The 17307-nt window shown below is 35.3% G+C and overlaps 1 protein-coding gene across 3 annotated transcripts in view; it reads left to right on the plus strand.

Moving 5' to 3' along the window:
* Positions 1–17307, plus strand: part of LOC102145424 (vitamin K-dependent protein S-like) — a 602541-nt gene that overhangs the window by 540088 nt on the left and 45146 nt on the right. The gene's annotated exons all lie outside the window — the stretch shown is intronic.

Here is a 17307-nt window from a genome sequence, read left to right on the forward strand (position 1 = left end):
TTCTTTAAGAATGTTGAATATTGGCCCCCACTCTCTTCTGGCTTGTAGAGTTTCTGCCGAGATATCCATTGTTACTCTGATGGGCTTCCCTTTGTGGATAACCCTACCTTTCTCTCTGGCTGCTCTTAACATTTTTTCCTTCATTTCAACTTTGGTGAATCTTACAATTATGTGTCTTGGAGTTGCCCTTCTCGAGGAGTATCTTTGTGGCATTCTCTGTATTTCCTGAATTTGAATGTTGGCCTGCCTTGCTAGGTTGGGGAAGTCCTCCTGGATAATATCATGAAGAGTGATTTCCAACTTGGTTCCCTTCTCCCCATCACTTTCAGGTACACCAATCAGATGTAGATTTGGTCTTTTCACATAGTCCCATATTTCTTAGAGGCTTTGTTAATTTCTTTTTACTCTTTTTTCTCTAAACTTCTTCTTCTTGCTTCATTTCACTCTTTTGATCTTCAATCACTGATACCATTTCTTTCACTTGATCAAATCAGCTATTGAAGCTTGTGCTTGCGTCATGTAGTTCTCGTGCCATGGTTTTCTTCTCCATCAGGTCATTTAAGGTCTTCTCTACGCTGTTTATTCTAGTTAACCATTCATCTAATCTTTTTTCAAGGTTTTTAGCTTCTTTGCGATGGGTTCGAACATCCTCCTTTAGCTTGGAGAACTTTGTTTTTACCGATCGTCTGAAGCCTTCTCTCAACTCGTCAAAGTCATTCTCCATCCAGCTTTGTTCCATTGCTGGTGAGGAACTGCGATCCTTTGGAGGACAAGAGGTGCTCTGATTTTCAGAATTTTCAGCTTTTCTGCTCTGGTTTTTCCCCATCTTTGTGGTTTTATCTACCTTTGGTCTTTGATGATGGTGATGTACAGATGGGGTTTTGGTGTGGACATCCTTTCTGTTTGTTAATTTTCCTTCTAACAGTCAGGACCCTCAGCTGCAGGTCTGTTGGAGTTTGCTGGAAGTCTACTCCAGACCCTGTTTGCCTAGGTATCACCAGCGGAGGCTGCAGAACAGCAAATATTGCAGAACAGCAAATGTTGCTGCCTTATCCTTCCTCTAGAAGCTTTGTCTCAGAGGGGCACCCAGCTGTATGAGGTGTCAGTTGGTCCCAGTTGTCTCCCAGTTAGGCTATTCGGGAGTCAGGGACCCACTTGAGGAGGCAATCTATCTGTTCTCAGATCTCAAACTCCGTGCTGGGAGAACCAATACTCTCTTCAAAGCTGTCAGACAGGGATGTTTAAGGCTGCAGAAGTTTCTGCTGCCTTTGGTTCAGCTATGCCCTGCCCCCAAAGGTGGAGTCTACAGAGGCTGGAACGCCTACTTGAGCTGTGGTGGGCTCTACTCAGTTCAAACTTCCTGGTCACTTTGTTTACCAACTCAAGTCTCAGCAATGGTGGGCGCTCCTCCCCTAGCCTTGCTGCCACCTTGCAGTTTGATCTCAGACTGCTGTGCTAGCAGTGAGTGAGGCTCCATGGGTGTGGGACTCTCCGAGCCAGGCGCAGGATATAATCTCCTTGTGTTTCATTTGCTAAGACCATTGGAAAAGCACAGTATTAGGGTGGGAGTGTCCTGATTTTCCAGGTACCATCTGTCATGGCTTCCCTTTGCTAAGAAAGGGAATTCCCCAACCCCTTGCACTTGCCAGGTGAGACGATGCCCCACTCTGTTCCATGGGCTGCACCCACTGTCTGACAAGCCCCAGTGAGATGAATCCGGTACCTCAGTTGGAAATGCAGAAATCACTCACCTTCTGCATTGCTCATGCTGGGAGTGGTAGACTGGAGTTGATCCTATTCGGCTATCTTGGAACCTCAGCCTCCTTTTTTTCTTTATCTGTGATTTGGAGATGATCATGATACATATATCATAAGGCTGTGAATGAACCTTGAATAAGACAATGCATGTAAAGAGCTTAGTAAGTTGCTTGACTCGTGATTAATTGCTTGAAACCTAAAGCACAGAGTAGTATATTTTTGCTATAGTGTTACCAAGATGTTTCTTGGCAAAGTCAGGGTTGGAATCCAAACATATCCATAACACCAAATCTGATGTTCAAAATTCATATCCTCTATCCAGTACAACCTTCTCAGGATCTCCTTGCTGGCTCTCAATGCTTGCTTACTGAGTTTTAGGAATCAAATTCTGTACAACCAAAAACATTGACTATAGTGTCATTTCTCCTATCTCCCAGGAGCAAAGCTTCATTTCCCCTTTAACATTTGGGTCCTTTTTAGTCATCACTGCCATCCCAATTTAATTCTGTCTTCTTATCACTTATCTTCTGAAGCTCTTATCAGTTAGGTACACCACCCTTTATAATCTGTCTTTTAACCATCCTATCTTTACAGGTATCATGAGAGAGCCCAGGACCCTCCTCCACTATAGTGTAGGAGTTAAAAAAAAAAAAAGGCTCTGAAGCCAGACTACTTAAGTCTGAAGTTCTCTATTTCCACAAATCCCAGTTTTTAGCTTGGGGACCTTGAATACATTTTCTGCTTTCAGTTTCTTATCTGTGAAATGGAGATTAAAATTATACCTACCTAACTGAGTTGTTGATAAGATTAAATGAATGAATGCATGTTAAGTACTTGCAAATAGCACCTGAAACCTATGAAGCGTATTATAAACCTATAAATATTATCTGTTGTTATTATTTGTTAAAGAATTCCAAACATAGCTCAGTTATCATGTCCAAATTCATCCTTTTGTTCCCTGCTACCATCCAATAAAAGGATCTTACCTAAATGATGTATTGAATAAAATGTGAAAAGCCTGAAACTATACCTGGCACAGGGAAGCACTCATAAACTCCTAGCCCTTTTTGTTGATTCTCAGTCCCTCAGCACTTGACCTAATTTGCCCTAGACTTTCTTCCTGAAAGTCCCTTTCTTCAGATTTTGAGACCCTATTCATTCCTAGTTTTGGTTATTTTTCTAATTCTTAATCTTCTTCTATATCTCTTCCTATGTGAATATACTTGTTCACCTTTCCACATCATGTAAACTTTTTGAGGGCAGTAGGAATATCTTATTTACTTTTTTCTCCTAGTATCTTGTACATAGTAGGAATCTAGGAAATCTTTTCTGACTTTAGTATTTTTTAATTTTTTTAACTCTTTTATAAATTAATTTTTTATTTTATTTTAAGCTCTGAGATACATGTGCTGAACGTGCAGATTCGTTACGTAGGTATTCATGTGCCGTGGTGGTTTGCTGCACCTATTAACCCTTCATCTAGGTTTTAAGCCCCACATGCATTAGGTGTTTGTCCTAAGGCTCTCTCTCTCCTTTCCCCCCACCCCAGACAGGCCCCGTGTGTGATGTTCCCCTCCCTGTGTCCATGTGTTCTCATTTTTCAGTTCCCACTTATGAGTTAGAACATGCAGTGATTGTTTTTCTGTTCCTGTGTTAGTTTTCTGAGGATGATGGTTTCCAGCTTCATCAATGCCCCTGCAAAGGACATAAACTCATTCTTTTTTATAAGAATTTGGTTTCTAAATTTCCTCAACTCCACTGAGGTTTTGCTGTACACAAACCTGAATTCACTTTAGATTTTCATGCCACTCATAGTTGTTTTATTTCAAATATCTCAAATTGTAAAATCTTTCTAATGCTAACTCATTATTTATCTATTTTAATTCCTCTCTATTTATTTACTATACTTACACGAATAATGTCTAACATTTATCAAGTGCCTAGAATATTCCAGATACTGTGTTTGTTGTTTTACCTGCATTATTTCACTCAATATTTACATAATCCTATGAAATATTGTTATTATGCTTATTTCACAGATAAAGGACTTAAGACCCTAGGAAGTCAAGTTATTGTCCCAAGATCTCAGAGCTACTGGCTCTGCCAGAATCAGGCTACGAATTCATGTCTCCTTGATCTTTTCTCTATGCCATTTTAAAAGTTTACCATATTAAAGGTTAACATGAATATTCTAGATGATAATTTTTTTTTTTTTTTTTTTTTTTTGAGACAGAGTCTCGCTCTGTCGCCCAGGCTGGAGTGCAGTGGCGCAATCTCAGCTCACTGCAAGCTCCGCCTCCCAGGTTCATGCCATTCTCCTGCCTCAGCCTCCCAAGTAGCTGGTATTACAGGTGCCCACCACCACGCCCGGCTATATAAAATATATATATATATTTGTATTTTTAGTAGAGACAGGGCTTCACGTGTTAGCCAGGATGGTCTCGATCTCCTGACCTCGTGATCCGCCCACCTCGACCTCCAAAAGTGTTGGTATTACAGGCATAAGCCACCACGCCAAGCTTCTAGATGATAATTATTATAGCATTCTGAGGAATATAATTTTTTAGTAATATGTCTTAACTTTTCTTTGAAAGTCTAGTTTCTATCCATTGGTTCTCTAACTGCATTTATTAATACTTCTCAAAGCACATAGTCTCCTTGTACCTCAGAGAATGTGGCATTTGCCGACCAGATTTCTTGTCTGAGCTGGCTGCAATTGTGTTGGAAATTGGCTCTGCAACTGGGCTGGACTGCAGTTTAGGAAACATGATTGTAGATGGTGAACTGTCACTGCTGGAGTGTGAACCAGACATGAATGCTAAGCAATAGTGTCCACAATTTGCAACCCAGGAACTGCCAAATTGACAGCTAGACTAAACTGTAGCAGCACAGGAAAATGTGACTAGTTTCTCCAGTCAGTCAATACAAAGTCTTATATTGTACTATAATGAATAGAATCTTACTGTCCCATAAACTGAGATGCTGTCAATTATGAATCTCAGTTAGATTCTTAGCAAGTATTTCATGTCTGAACACCCGTGTAAGCCTCATAATGGCCCTAACTCTAGTTGGTTCGGATTAGCCTTTACAGTGAACATGCAGTTCATCAAGTTTACAGAAACTCCAACAGCAGCTGCACATCTCTCCATGAACTATATAGGTTTTTTTGCATTTTATCTAGGACTAGATGAAAGGGATCCATAAGGCTGTGCTAGAAATAAGTCTTGACTCTCTGAGGGACTTGAATAGATATAGAGTGTATATGAAATGAATAATATTAGTAATGAGCAAACCTTGAAAGGAAAATCTAAAGGTTTGAGGGGGGGTTCTGTTTCCTTTTAAGGAAGTTGTGCCAATTATTGTTTTATAATATTTTTGCTTTGAGGATTTCTTCACGCTTGGGATATTCATTTGTTATTTCACTAGACAGAACATCTGCTTACCTTCCTCACCGTTCTCTCACATATTTCTTTGTCATTCATTTCCTTTATGCAAGGGACTTCTGCAAGTTCCCATTATGTTCCAAGCACTGGGGCTGGAAATGAGGAGTTCTTTGATACAAAAAAAAAAAAAAAAAAAAGGTCTCTGCCCTCAAGAAGCTCATAGTCTAGTGGGGGAGATAATTGCATAAAAAGAGAATATAGCAACACAGTGGTAAAGATGTGCATATTATATTAAAGAAACCCCAGTGGGTAGTGTCTAAGCCACCTGAAAGGGGGTTCAGAAAACACTTTTAAGAGAAAACACTTGAGTTGAACTTTAAGAGAAGGAGGAATCAGTCCAAAGAAGAAAAATGCCAACGTCTAGACATCCCCAATATATAGGATTACTGCACAGATAAAGAGCCCATTATAATTCAAATATCAACAATTAAAGAAGTTACTGGGATTTTAGAGTAGATATTTTTATTTGCAATATATCCAACTATTTTTTCTTAGGACTAGAACATATTCTCTGGTAAAATGCCACTGTATCTTCAGATATGAAAATGTGCATTGTTTAGGTACATGAGGGCTTTGTTAAACATAGACACCTCAACTTTATGAGTAGAATCACTGGCTTTAGAGAATCTTTGAAGATCAAAAAGTGAGAATTGAGAGAGATGAAATCAAGAGACTCTGATCAGTGACACATCTTCGCAAATGCTCTGGGGCTTATGGAGGTATGCATGGAGGCTACCAGCATATGTTTTAAAGCAAGTGATTTGAAAAAGCATTACATGAGTGTGTTGGGAGGTAGTCATGCTGAGGTCAGAACTAGTCAGATCCTTTCCATGGCATCTGCAATCCTTTCATCTAACTTCCAAAAGAATGGTTGCTGGAAAACCTAAAGAAATGTTTAATTTTAATTTCTTTCTTTAAATTTAGAGATAAGGTCTCTCTCTGTGCACCAGCCTGGAGTGCAGGGGGCAATCATCACTCACTGCAGCCTGGACCTCGTAGGCTCAAACAATTCTCCTGCCTCAGCCTGGAGTACCTGGACTACAAGTGCATGCCACCATGCCCAACTAGGTTTTTAAAAATTTTGTAAAAATGGGGTCTCACTATGTTGCCCAAGCTAGTCTCACACTACTGGCCTCAACTGTTTCTCCTGCCTTGACCTCCCAAAGTGCTGGAATTACAGGCATGAGCCACTGTGCCCAGCGCTAAGGAAAAATGTAATACAGCATCTTTTAGGAAAAAACATTCTGGACTTAACCTTGAAATGTGTGCTACTGATTTTAATAAAATAACATTTAGCTGCCTCCAGTGTAAACCTTGCACAGATTCTAAAAGAGGTTTGTTTTTTGTTTTGTTTTGTTTTGTTTTTTTTTTTGCAACTTCAGAATGTAAATTGGCTATGATAGTTTGCAAGGTAGGTACATGTTCTATAAATAACTCAGAAATATCTCTCTGGCTCTTCATGCAGTACAATCTTCGCAAAGTAAAAATATATGATGAAGACTAAGTGAAATAAATATAATCATAGCCAAGTTTCGATTAAAAAAAAAAATTCAATGTTTTTATTAGACTCAAAGGTATTTACATCCCCTGCATGCCCCAAGCTTTATTAAGGTATCATTGATAAATTAAAATTGTGTATTTTTACAGTGTACAACGTGGTTTTGATACATGTATATTTTGTGAAATGATTAAATCAAGTTAATTAACATACCTATCACCTGAAATATTTATCATTTTTTGTGATGAGACCATTTATGATCTATTTACTTAGCAATTTTTAAAATTTACAATATATTATTATTGACTGTAGTCAACATAACTCTCCAGAAATTATTTATCCTTTCTAACAGAAATATCTCAACCAACATCTCATTTCTCCCTTACCTCCCTTCCCAGGCCCTGGAAACCACCATTCTACTCTCTGCTTATACAAATTCAAATTTTTTAATTCCACATATAAATAAAATAATACAATATTTCTTTCTGAACCTAATGTTCACTTAGTATAATGTCCCCCAAGTTCATCCGTGTTGCTGCACATGATGGGATTTTCTTCTTTTAAAAGACTGAACAGTATTCTATTGTGGGTGTGTTTTCTCCTTATTCATTTCTTTATGCATTCATCTGTCAATGGGCACTTACATTGAACATGGAAGTACAGTTATCTCTTTGACATACTGATTTAATTGCCCTTGAATATATACCCTGAAGTGTGAATAATGGATCATAAATAAATTCCATTTTTGAAAATAAATTACCCAGTTTCAGGTATTCTGTTATAAGCAAAGAAAATGAACTAAGACAGATAGTAACCTTTTATCATAAGTATAATTTGCAAATATTTTCTTTCATTCCATAGATTGTCTTTTCATTCTGTTCATTGTTTGTTGTTGTTGTTGTTGTTGTTGTTGTTGTTGTTTCTGTGCAGGAGGTTTTTAGTTTGACTCAGTCTGTTTGTGTATTTTTGCTTTTTTGGCCTGTGCTTTTGAGGGCATATTCAAAAAATAACTGTTCAGACCAATGTCAAGAAGCTTTTCCTCTATGTTTACAGTTCAGGTCTTACACTTAAACCTTTAATTCATTCTGGTTTGATTTTGTATATGCGGTGAGATAAGGGTCCAATTTCATTAGTACACATATGGATAGTTATTGAAGATAGTGTCTATTCTCTATTAGGTGTTCTTGACACCTTTGTCAAGGATCAATTAACCATAAATTTGTGGATTAGTTTATTGATTCTCTATTCTGTCCCATTGGTTTATTTGTGTATTTTATGCCAGTACCATGTTGTTTTGATTAGTATAGATTTGTAGTATATTTTGAAATCAATTAGTGTGATATATCCGCTTTATTCCTTTTGATCAAAATTGCTTTGGCTATTGAAGGTCTTCTGTGGTTCTCTATGAATCTTAGGATTTCTTTCTATGTCCATGGTATGTATACATTTTCCTATATAACAAACCTGCACATCCTGCACATGTATCCTTGAGCTTAAAATAAAATTTGGAAATAAAACAATTAAAAATGTGGGAAATATTTTAAAATGCCATGAGAATTTTGATAGGAACCACATTGAATCTGTAGATTTCTTTGGATAGTAGGGGCTTTTCAGTAGTATTAATTCTTTTAATCCATGAACACAGGATATCTTTCTATTTATTTGTGTTGTCTTCAGTTTCTCTCATCAATGTTTTATACTTTTCGGTGGACAGACCTTTCACCTGCCAAGTATTTCATTTTTTATTGATGCTATTATATATGGAATTGCTATCTTGATTTATTTTTTGAATAATTTTCTGTTGGAGAATAAAAATGCAACTGATTTTTTATTCTGATTTTGCATCCTGCAATTTTATTTAATTTGTTTTTTAGTTCTAGTAGTTTCTGGTGGAGTCTGCAAGATTTCCTATATATAAGATCTTGTCATCTGCAGACAGAGACAATTTTATTTCTTCCTTTATATTTTGGATTTCTTTCTTTCTCTCTCTCTCTCTCTCTCTGTCTCTCTCTCTTTTCCCAATTTATCTGTCTAGGAATTCCAACACTATATTGAATAGATATGGTGAGAGTGAACATCTTTATCTTGTTTTTGATCTTAGAAGAAAAGCCTTTAGCTTTTCATTGGTTAGTTTGATGTTAGCTGTGGGCTTGTTATATACAGCCTGTACTTAGTTGAGATACATTTCTTCTACACATAATTTGTTGAAAGTTTTTTCATGAAAGGATATTGAATTTTTTCCAATGTTTTTACTTCATCTAATGAGGTGATCATATGACTTTTATCCTTCAGTCTGTTAATGTGGTACATCTTATTTGTTAATTTGTGTATATTAAACAATTCTTGCATTCCAATGATAAATCCTGCTTGTCCATGGTGTATGATCCTTTTAATTTTACTAGTACGTTTTGTTTGCTAGTGTTTTGTTCAGGATTTTGCATCGTTCATCAAGAATATTGGCCTGTAATTTTTGTTTGTTTGTTTGTTTTGTTTCTTTGGTGAGACGAAATCTCTCTGTCACCCAGGCTGGAGTGCAGTGCCGTGATGTCAGCTCACTGCAACCTCCGCCTCCCAGGTTCAAGTGATTCTCCTGCCTCAGCCTCCCGAGTAGCTGGAATTACAGGTGTGAGCCATTATGCCCTGTAATTTTCTTTTATTGAAGTGTCCTTGTCTGATTTTTCTATCAGGATTATGTTGGCTTTATAAAATGAGTTTGGAAGTGTTTCTTCCTCTTCACCTTTTTGGAAGCATTTGAGAGGAATAGGTGTCAGTTTTTTAAAAATTTAATAAAATGTACCAATGAAGCCATCAAATGTGGGACTTTTCTTTTTTGGAAAATTTCTATTTACTGATTCAATCTCTTTATCCTATATTAGTGTGTTCAGATTTTCTAATTCTGAGATGATCCAGTCTTGATAGATTGTGTGTGTTTCTAGGAATTTATCCATTTCTTCTAGGATATTGCATTCGTTGGAGTATAATTGTTCATAGTAGTCTCTCATGATCCTTTGTGGTACTGTTCTATAAATTGTAATGTCTTCTCTTTCATTTATAATTTTGTGTACATACTCTTTTTTTGGTGTAGCTAAAGGTTCATCATCTTATCAAAACAGCAAATATTAGTTTTATTAGCTTTTTCTATTGTTTTTCTAGTTTTAATTTTATTTATATCTGTTCTGATCTTTCTCATTTTCCTCCTGCTGCTGAATTAAGGCTTACTTTGTTGTTCTTTTTCTATTTCCTTGATGTATACATTAGGTTATTTATTTGAGATCTTTTTTCTCTCTCAATGTGTATCTTTTTTGCTATAAACATCTCTCTTAGCACTGCTTTTGCTGCATGCCCACATGTTTTGTTGTGTGTCCATTTTCATTTTCCTCAAGATATTTTTTTATTTCCCTTTTCATTTATTCTTGACTCATTGATTGTTGAGAAAGGTGTTGTTTAATTTCCACTTTTTTGTGAATTTTCTGATTTTCTTCCTGTTAGTGTTTTCAAGTTTTAAAACATTATAGTCAGGAAAGATAATGGATATGATTTCAGTCTTCTTAAATTTCTTAATACTTGTTTTGTGACCTAATATGATCTACTTGGACAGTGTTCCATATGCACCTGAAAAGATTGTGTATTTTGCTGCTGTTGGATAAAGTGTTCTGCATATGTCTAATAGGTCTATTTGCTCTATAGTATTGTTCAAGCCCACTGTTATCTTATTGATTTTCTATCTAGATGATCTATCCATTGTTGAAAGTTGGCTATTGAAGTCTTCTATTATTGTATTACAGTCTACTTCTCCCAGCATTCATGTTAGTATTTGCCCTATACATTTACATGCTGCCTTTTGGGGGTACATATATATTTATAATCATTCTGTAATCTTAGTGAGTTGACTATCATGACCTCCTTTGTATTTTGTAATAGTTTTCGTCTTAATGTCTATTTTCTCTGATACAAGTATAGCCGCCTTTGCTCTCTTTTGTTTACATATAATATGTTTTTCCATTCCTTCACTTTCAGTACATATAGGTTTTAAAACTCAAGTTAATCTCTTATAGGCAGCACATAATTTAATCTTATCTTTTTATTTATGTAGCCACTTTGTCTTTTGATTAGAGAATTTAATCAATTTACATCTAAAGTAATTATTGATAGGCAAAAACTTACTACTACCATTTTGTTAATATTGTCCTGACTACTTTGTTCCATTCTGCCTCTCTTGTCTTTCTTTGTGATTTGTGATTTTCTCTAGTGGTATTATTTGTTTCCTTTTTCTTAACTTTTTGTGAATTTTCTACAGGTTTTTTTTTTCTTGCAGCTACCATGAGGCTTATGTAAAACATCTAATAGCTATATCAGACTATTTTAAGCTGATAACAATTTAATTTCATTGGCATTCCAAAACTACACTTTACCTTTTCCTCCTTCCATGTTTGACATTATTTATGTCTCAATTTACATTTTTAATTTATCCTGTCCATTAACAAATTATTGTAAATACAGTTATTTTAATACATTTTTTGTATTTATAAACCACCAGGTTTATTTACATACCACCATTACAGTATCAGAGTAGTCTGAATTTGACCATATTCTTACTTTATAATGAGTTATACTTTCATATTTTTCATGTTGTTGGTTAATATCCTTTTGTTTTAAGTTGGAAAATTCACTTTAGCATTTCTTATAAGACAATTCCAGTGGTAGTAATCTCATGTGGCTTTTCTTTGTCTTGGAAAGTCCTTACTTATCTCTCATTTATTTCTGAAAATTAGCTTTGCTGGATATAGTATTCTTTGTTGACAGGCATTTTCTCTTTCTTTCTTTTTCTTTCTTTCTTTCTTTCTTTCTTTCTTTCTTTCTTTCTTTCTTTCATGTTAACATATTGAATATATCAGCCCACTCTCTTCTCACCTATAATGTTTTTGCTGAAAAACTGCTGATAATCTTATGGACGTTCCCTTGTATGTAGTAAGTTGTCTTTCTCTTGTTTTCTAACTTCTGTCTTATGTTTGACTTTTGAAAATTTTATTATTATGTGTCTTGATGGAGATCTCTCCATATGTAATCTATTTGGGTTATTTGGGCTTCATGGATATGGAGGTTCATTTTCATCTCCAGATTTGGGAGGATTTTTTATCATTATTTCTTCTGGCTCCTTTATCCTTCTCTGCCCCTTCTGGAACTACCATGATGCATACATTGTTTCACTTGATCTTTTCTCAGAATTCCTGTAGGCTTTCTTTACTCTTTTTCATTCTTTATTTCTTTTCATTTCCCTGTCTGGTTAATTTCAAATATGCTTTCTTTGAGCTTGCTGATTCTTTCACTGCTTTATTGAGTCCACTGTTGAAGTTTTCTATAAAATTTTCAGTTCAGTCATTGATTTGTAGTGCCACAATTTTTGTTTGGTTATTTTTTATGGCATATCTTTGTTCTACTTTTTATTCTGTGCATGCATTTTTTTCCTAATTTTATTTTTCTTTTTCATTTGTGTTCATTTGTAGCTAAGTGGGCTTCTTTAAAATTATTTTGAATTCTTCGTCAGGAAGTTCATAGACCTCTATTTTTTAGGGATCAGTTACTGGTGCTTTACTTTTTTTTCCTTTGGTGGTATTATGTTTTCCTGATGTTTATGATTCTGTGGACATAAATTAGTGTGTGCACATATGAAAAAGCACCTATTTCAGTCTTTACAGACAGGCTTTGAACAGGAAAGTTCCACTAGTCAGTTTATCCAAAGATTCTTGGAAGACCATCTTGCAGGGTTCATGGGTAGACTTGCTGCTGGAGTCCTAGGGCCTAGTGCAGGGACAGAAGTTTGGCAGGCCTAGCACCTGGGTCCACAGGTGTAGGCTTAGTGCCTGGGTCCACAGGGTTGAACCCAGAGCCTGAGTCCACTCTGGAGTCTGGACCTTGAATCTGCTGGGGTGGGTTTGAATTCTGAATCCCTGGGGTTCAGCTTGTGGCTGAGATTCACTGAGGTGGGCTTGTTTACTGGGTCTGTGGGAGTGGTCATATCGGAGTTTGGATCCTCAGGGGCAGGCCTTGAAGCTATATTCACAAGTCCTGAGTTGGTATGGACTATCCTGAAGCCAGAGTTACTGGGATTATAGCTTGGCACCTAGGTCCATAGGGGCAGGCCCAGGGCCTGCTTCCATGGGAATAGACCTGGAGCCTAGGTCCACAGGGGCTGGCCTAGTTCTGGATCTAGCCTAGAGTCCAAGTTCACAAGGGTGGTTCTGGAGTCTGGGATTATAGGGGCCAGCCTAGTGCTAAGGTCTACTGGGGTGGACCTGGACCCTGGTGTACTATAGCCAAAGGCAGAAGCCTAGATTCATTAATGCTAGTCTGAGGCCTGAGACAACAACTGGGGCTAACCTGGCTCTAGGATACATCCTGAAGCCTGGGACTGTAGGGTCCTGCCTGGCATTGGAGTGGGCCTGGAGACTTGGCCTGTAGGTGCTGGTCTGGAACTTGGGGCTATGGCAGCCAACCTGATGCCAGGGTTCACAATCTCCCCAGCATCTGTTATTTTTTGACTTTTCAGTAATAGCCATTCTGACTGGTGTGAATGCTGTTTCATTGTGGTTTTGATTTGCATTTCTCTTGGGATTAGTGATATTGAGCTTTTTTTCATGTGCTTTTTGGCCACATGTATATCTTTTCTCCCATTCTATAGGTTGTCTGTTTGCTCTATTCATAGTTTTCTTTTGTTGTGCAGACGCCCCTTAGTTGAGTTAGATCCCATTTGTCAATTTTGGCTTTTGTTGCAATTGCTTTTGGTGTCTTCATCATGAAAATCTGTTCCTATGTTCAGAATGGTATTGCCTTGGTTGTCTTCCAGGGTTCTTACAGTTTTGGGTTTTACATTTAAGCCTTTAATCCATCTTGAGTTGATTTTCGTATATGGTGTAAGGACGGGGTACATTTTCAATCTTCCACATATGGCTAGCCAGTTATCCCAGCACTATTTATTGAACAGATGGGCCTTTCCCATTGCTTGTATTTGTCAGGTTGGTCAAAGATCAGATGGTTGTAGGTGTGTGGCCTCATGTGGTGCTTTTCTTCTCATATTTATCCTCCTTGGGTTCACTGGATATGTGGATTTAGTTACCATCAAATTTAGAAAATGTTTGATCATTATCTATCAATACGTTTTCCTTCTCTTACTGTCTTCTCTCCTTTAGATATTCTAGTTATGTGACATTTTCTTCTTGCTACTTTCCACTGGTCACTGGGGCTCTGATTGTTTTGTCTTCATTAAACTTTTGTGAGATAATTTTAGATTTGCATGCAGTTGGAAGAAATAATATAGAGAGAGCCTATGTATGATTTACTCAATCCCCTTTAATGCTAACATCCTGCAAAATTATAATACATATAACAACCAGAATGTTGAAATTGGTGTAATCAAGATACAGAATATTTCAATCATTGCAATGGTCTCTCGTGTTGCCATTTAATAGCCACAATCACTTTTCTCCATCCCTACTCCCTTCTTAACTCCTGAAAGCTACCAATGTATTCCCCATTTATATAATTTTGTCATTTCAAGAATGTTATATAAATAAAATCATGCAGGATGTAACATATATGGGCTGGAATTTTTTCATCCAGCATAATTCCCTGCAGATTAGGTTTTTACATGTGTCAGTTCATTTTTATGGCTGAGTAGTATTCCATAATATAGATGTATCACAGTTTGCTTAAACATTTTTCGTTTGGATTGATATCAGTTGCAGCAGTTATGAATAAAGCTGCTTTTTTCTATGAAAAGTTTTTAATACTTTTACATTTAAGTTAGTGATCCATCTTTAGTTAATTTTTTGTCAAGTATAAGATATATTCTTGCTGATGCATCTGTTGAAAAGGTTATCCTTCTTTATTGAATTCCTTTTGCACCTTTCCCGTTAATCAAGTGGGAATATTTCTGTGAGTTTTCTTATGGGCTCTCCATTATATTCCATTTATTGATGCATATATCTCTTCACCAATATGACATAGACTTGATTAGTCTTGCAATCAGGTAAATGATCTTACCTTATTCTTATTTATTATAACTGTTTTAGCTATTGTACTTTTTGCCTTTTCATATATTTTTTGGAAAAACTTGCTTATATATACAAATAATGTTGCTTGGATTTTGATAAGAATTGTATTAATCCCATATATCAATTCTGGGAAAATATTCATCTTTTTATTACATTGAGTCTTCCAATCCACAAATACAATATATCTCTCAATTTTCCTATCTTTAATTGTATTTATCAGTATTTTATAGATTTTAGTATAGATGATTTATAAATATCTTGTTAGATTTACATCTTATTTTTTCTCTTTTTGAGCTGTGGTAAATATTATTGCCTTTTAATTTTATTGTCCATGTGTTTGTCACTAATATATAGAATATAACTGATTTTTTATGTTTATCTTTTATTCTGCTAACTTGAAGTCATTTTTTAGTTTTGCAGTTTATCAATTCCTTAAGATTTTCTGACAATTATGTTATATGCAAATTGAAACCATTTCATTGCTTTTCTGATCTGTTGTTATTTTATTTATTTTTCTTGCCTTTATACACTGGCTAGAACTTCCAACCCTGTGTTGAATAGTTATGAGAGTAAATATTCTTACCTTGCTTTCAATCATAGAAGGAAAGAATCTGGTCTTTTACCATTAAATGTACAGACAGTCCTTCATATCTGTGGCATTTTATCTGTGGATCTTATCAATAATGGAACAAAAATTTTTAAAGAAACTGAATGGTTGTGTCTGTGCTGAACATGTGTACAGAACTTTTTCTTGTCATTACTCCCTAAAAATGCAGTATAACAATTATTTACATAGCATTTATACTGTTCTAGGTATTATAAGTAATCCAGAGATGATTTAAAGTATATGAAAAAAATGTGCAGAGGCTATATGCAAATACTACATCACTTTATATAAAGGACTTGAGCATCCATGGATTTTTGTATTCATGAGGGGTCCTGGGACCAATCTCCCACGGATATTGAGGAACAACTGTAATGTTAGCTTTAGGTTTCTTGAATATACAGTTTGTCAAGTTGAAGAAGTTTTCAATACTCTCATTTTTTCTGAGATTTTAAAAAAGTTATGAATGGGTGTTGAATTATGTCAAATGGTTTTTTTCTGCATTGATTAATTATCGTATTAATTGTTTTCTTTATTCTATCATTATGGTGAATTAGATTGATTGATTTTTTAATATTGACCTGTTTTGCATGGTACAATAAATTCCATTTGATCATGTTGCATATTTTTTGTGCATATATATATATATATAAAAGTTTCATTCATATTTTCTTAAGGATTTTTGCATCTTTATTCATGAATGACCTTGGTGTATTCTGATGATACACAAATCATCACTCATAAGAATTAATTTCTCTTTCTTTCTTTCTTTCTTTCTTTCTTTCTTTCTTTCTTTCTTTCTTTCTTCTCTCTCTGTCCATCTGTCTGTCTTTTTTCCTTTCTTTCTTTCTCTTTTAATATCTTTGCCTGATTTTGGTATCAGGAAAATACTAGCTACACTGTTTTCTGGAAGAAATTGTAGAACTATTATTAATTGTTCTTTAAGCATTTGGTAGAATTATTTGGTGAAACTATCTGGGTCTATATATTTTTCTTTTGAAACTATTTAAATGATGAATTATTTGTTTCATAGTTATAGGGCTATAAAAATTGTCTATTTCTTATGAGTGAGTTGTGGTAGCTTATGTTTTTTGAGGAATTAGCCTATTTTGTCTATGTTGTCAAATTTATGTGTTTAATTATTTGTAGTAGTTCCTTATTATAGTTTTGTTATCATCAAGGTCTGTAGTAATATCCCTGTTTTATTACTGATATGGGTAATTTGTGTCTTCTCTTTTTTTTCATTGTTAATCTTTTGTTGTCAATTTTATTGATATTTTCAAAGAATCAACTTTGTATTGCAATAGTGCTCTGTATTGCTTTTCTGTTTTCAATTTTATTGATTTCTTCTATTATCTTTATTTCTTCATTTTGCTTTCTTTGGGTTGATTTTGCTCTTCTTATTTTAAATTCTTAAAGTAGAAGTTAAAATTATTGATTTAAGACTGTTCCTCTTTTTCAATGCAAGCATTTAATGCTGTACATTTTCCTCTCATCACTGTTTTAGCTGTGAGTTCAAATTTTTGATATTGTATTTTTATTTTTATTTAGCTAAGTGTAAGTGTATTTATTTTTCCTTGATACTTCCTTTTTGACTCATGAATTACATAGAAATCTCCTGCTTAGTTATCATGTGTTTGGAGATTTTCCTATTATCTCTTATTGATTTGTCATTTGATCCCATTGTGGTTTGATTTTAATTCCTTTACATTTTTTAGGTTTGCTTTATGGTTCAAGATGTAATCTATCTTGGTATATATTCTGTGAGCACTTGACAAGAATGTGTATTCTGCTGTCACTAAGTAGAGTAGTTAATGTCAAGTAGATCCTATTGTCTTATGGTATTGAGTCTTATGGTATTTTTAATTGGTGCAAGAGTGCTGTTGAAGTTCCCAACTATAATTATTCATTTGTCTATTTCTCCTCCATTTCTAACAGATTTTTCCTCACATA

The sequence above is a fragment of the Macaca fascicularis genome, chromosome 2 (genome assembly GCF_037993035.2).
Source record: "Macaca fascicularis isolate 582-1 chromosome 2, T2T-MFA8v1.1".
Taxonomy (NCBI): Eukaryota; Metazoa; Chordata; class Mammalia; order Primates; family Cercopithecidae; genus Macaca; species Macaca fascicularis.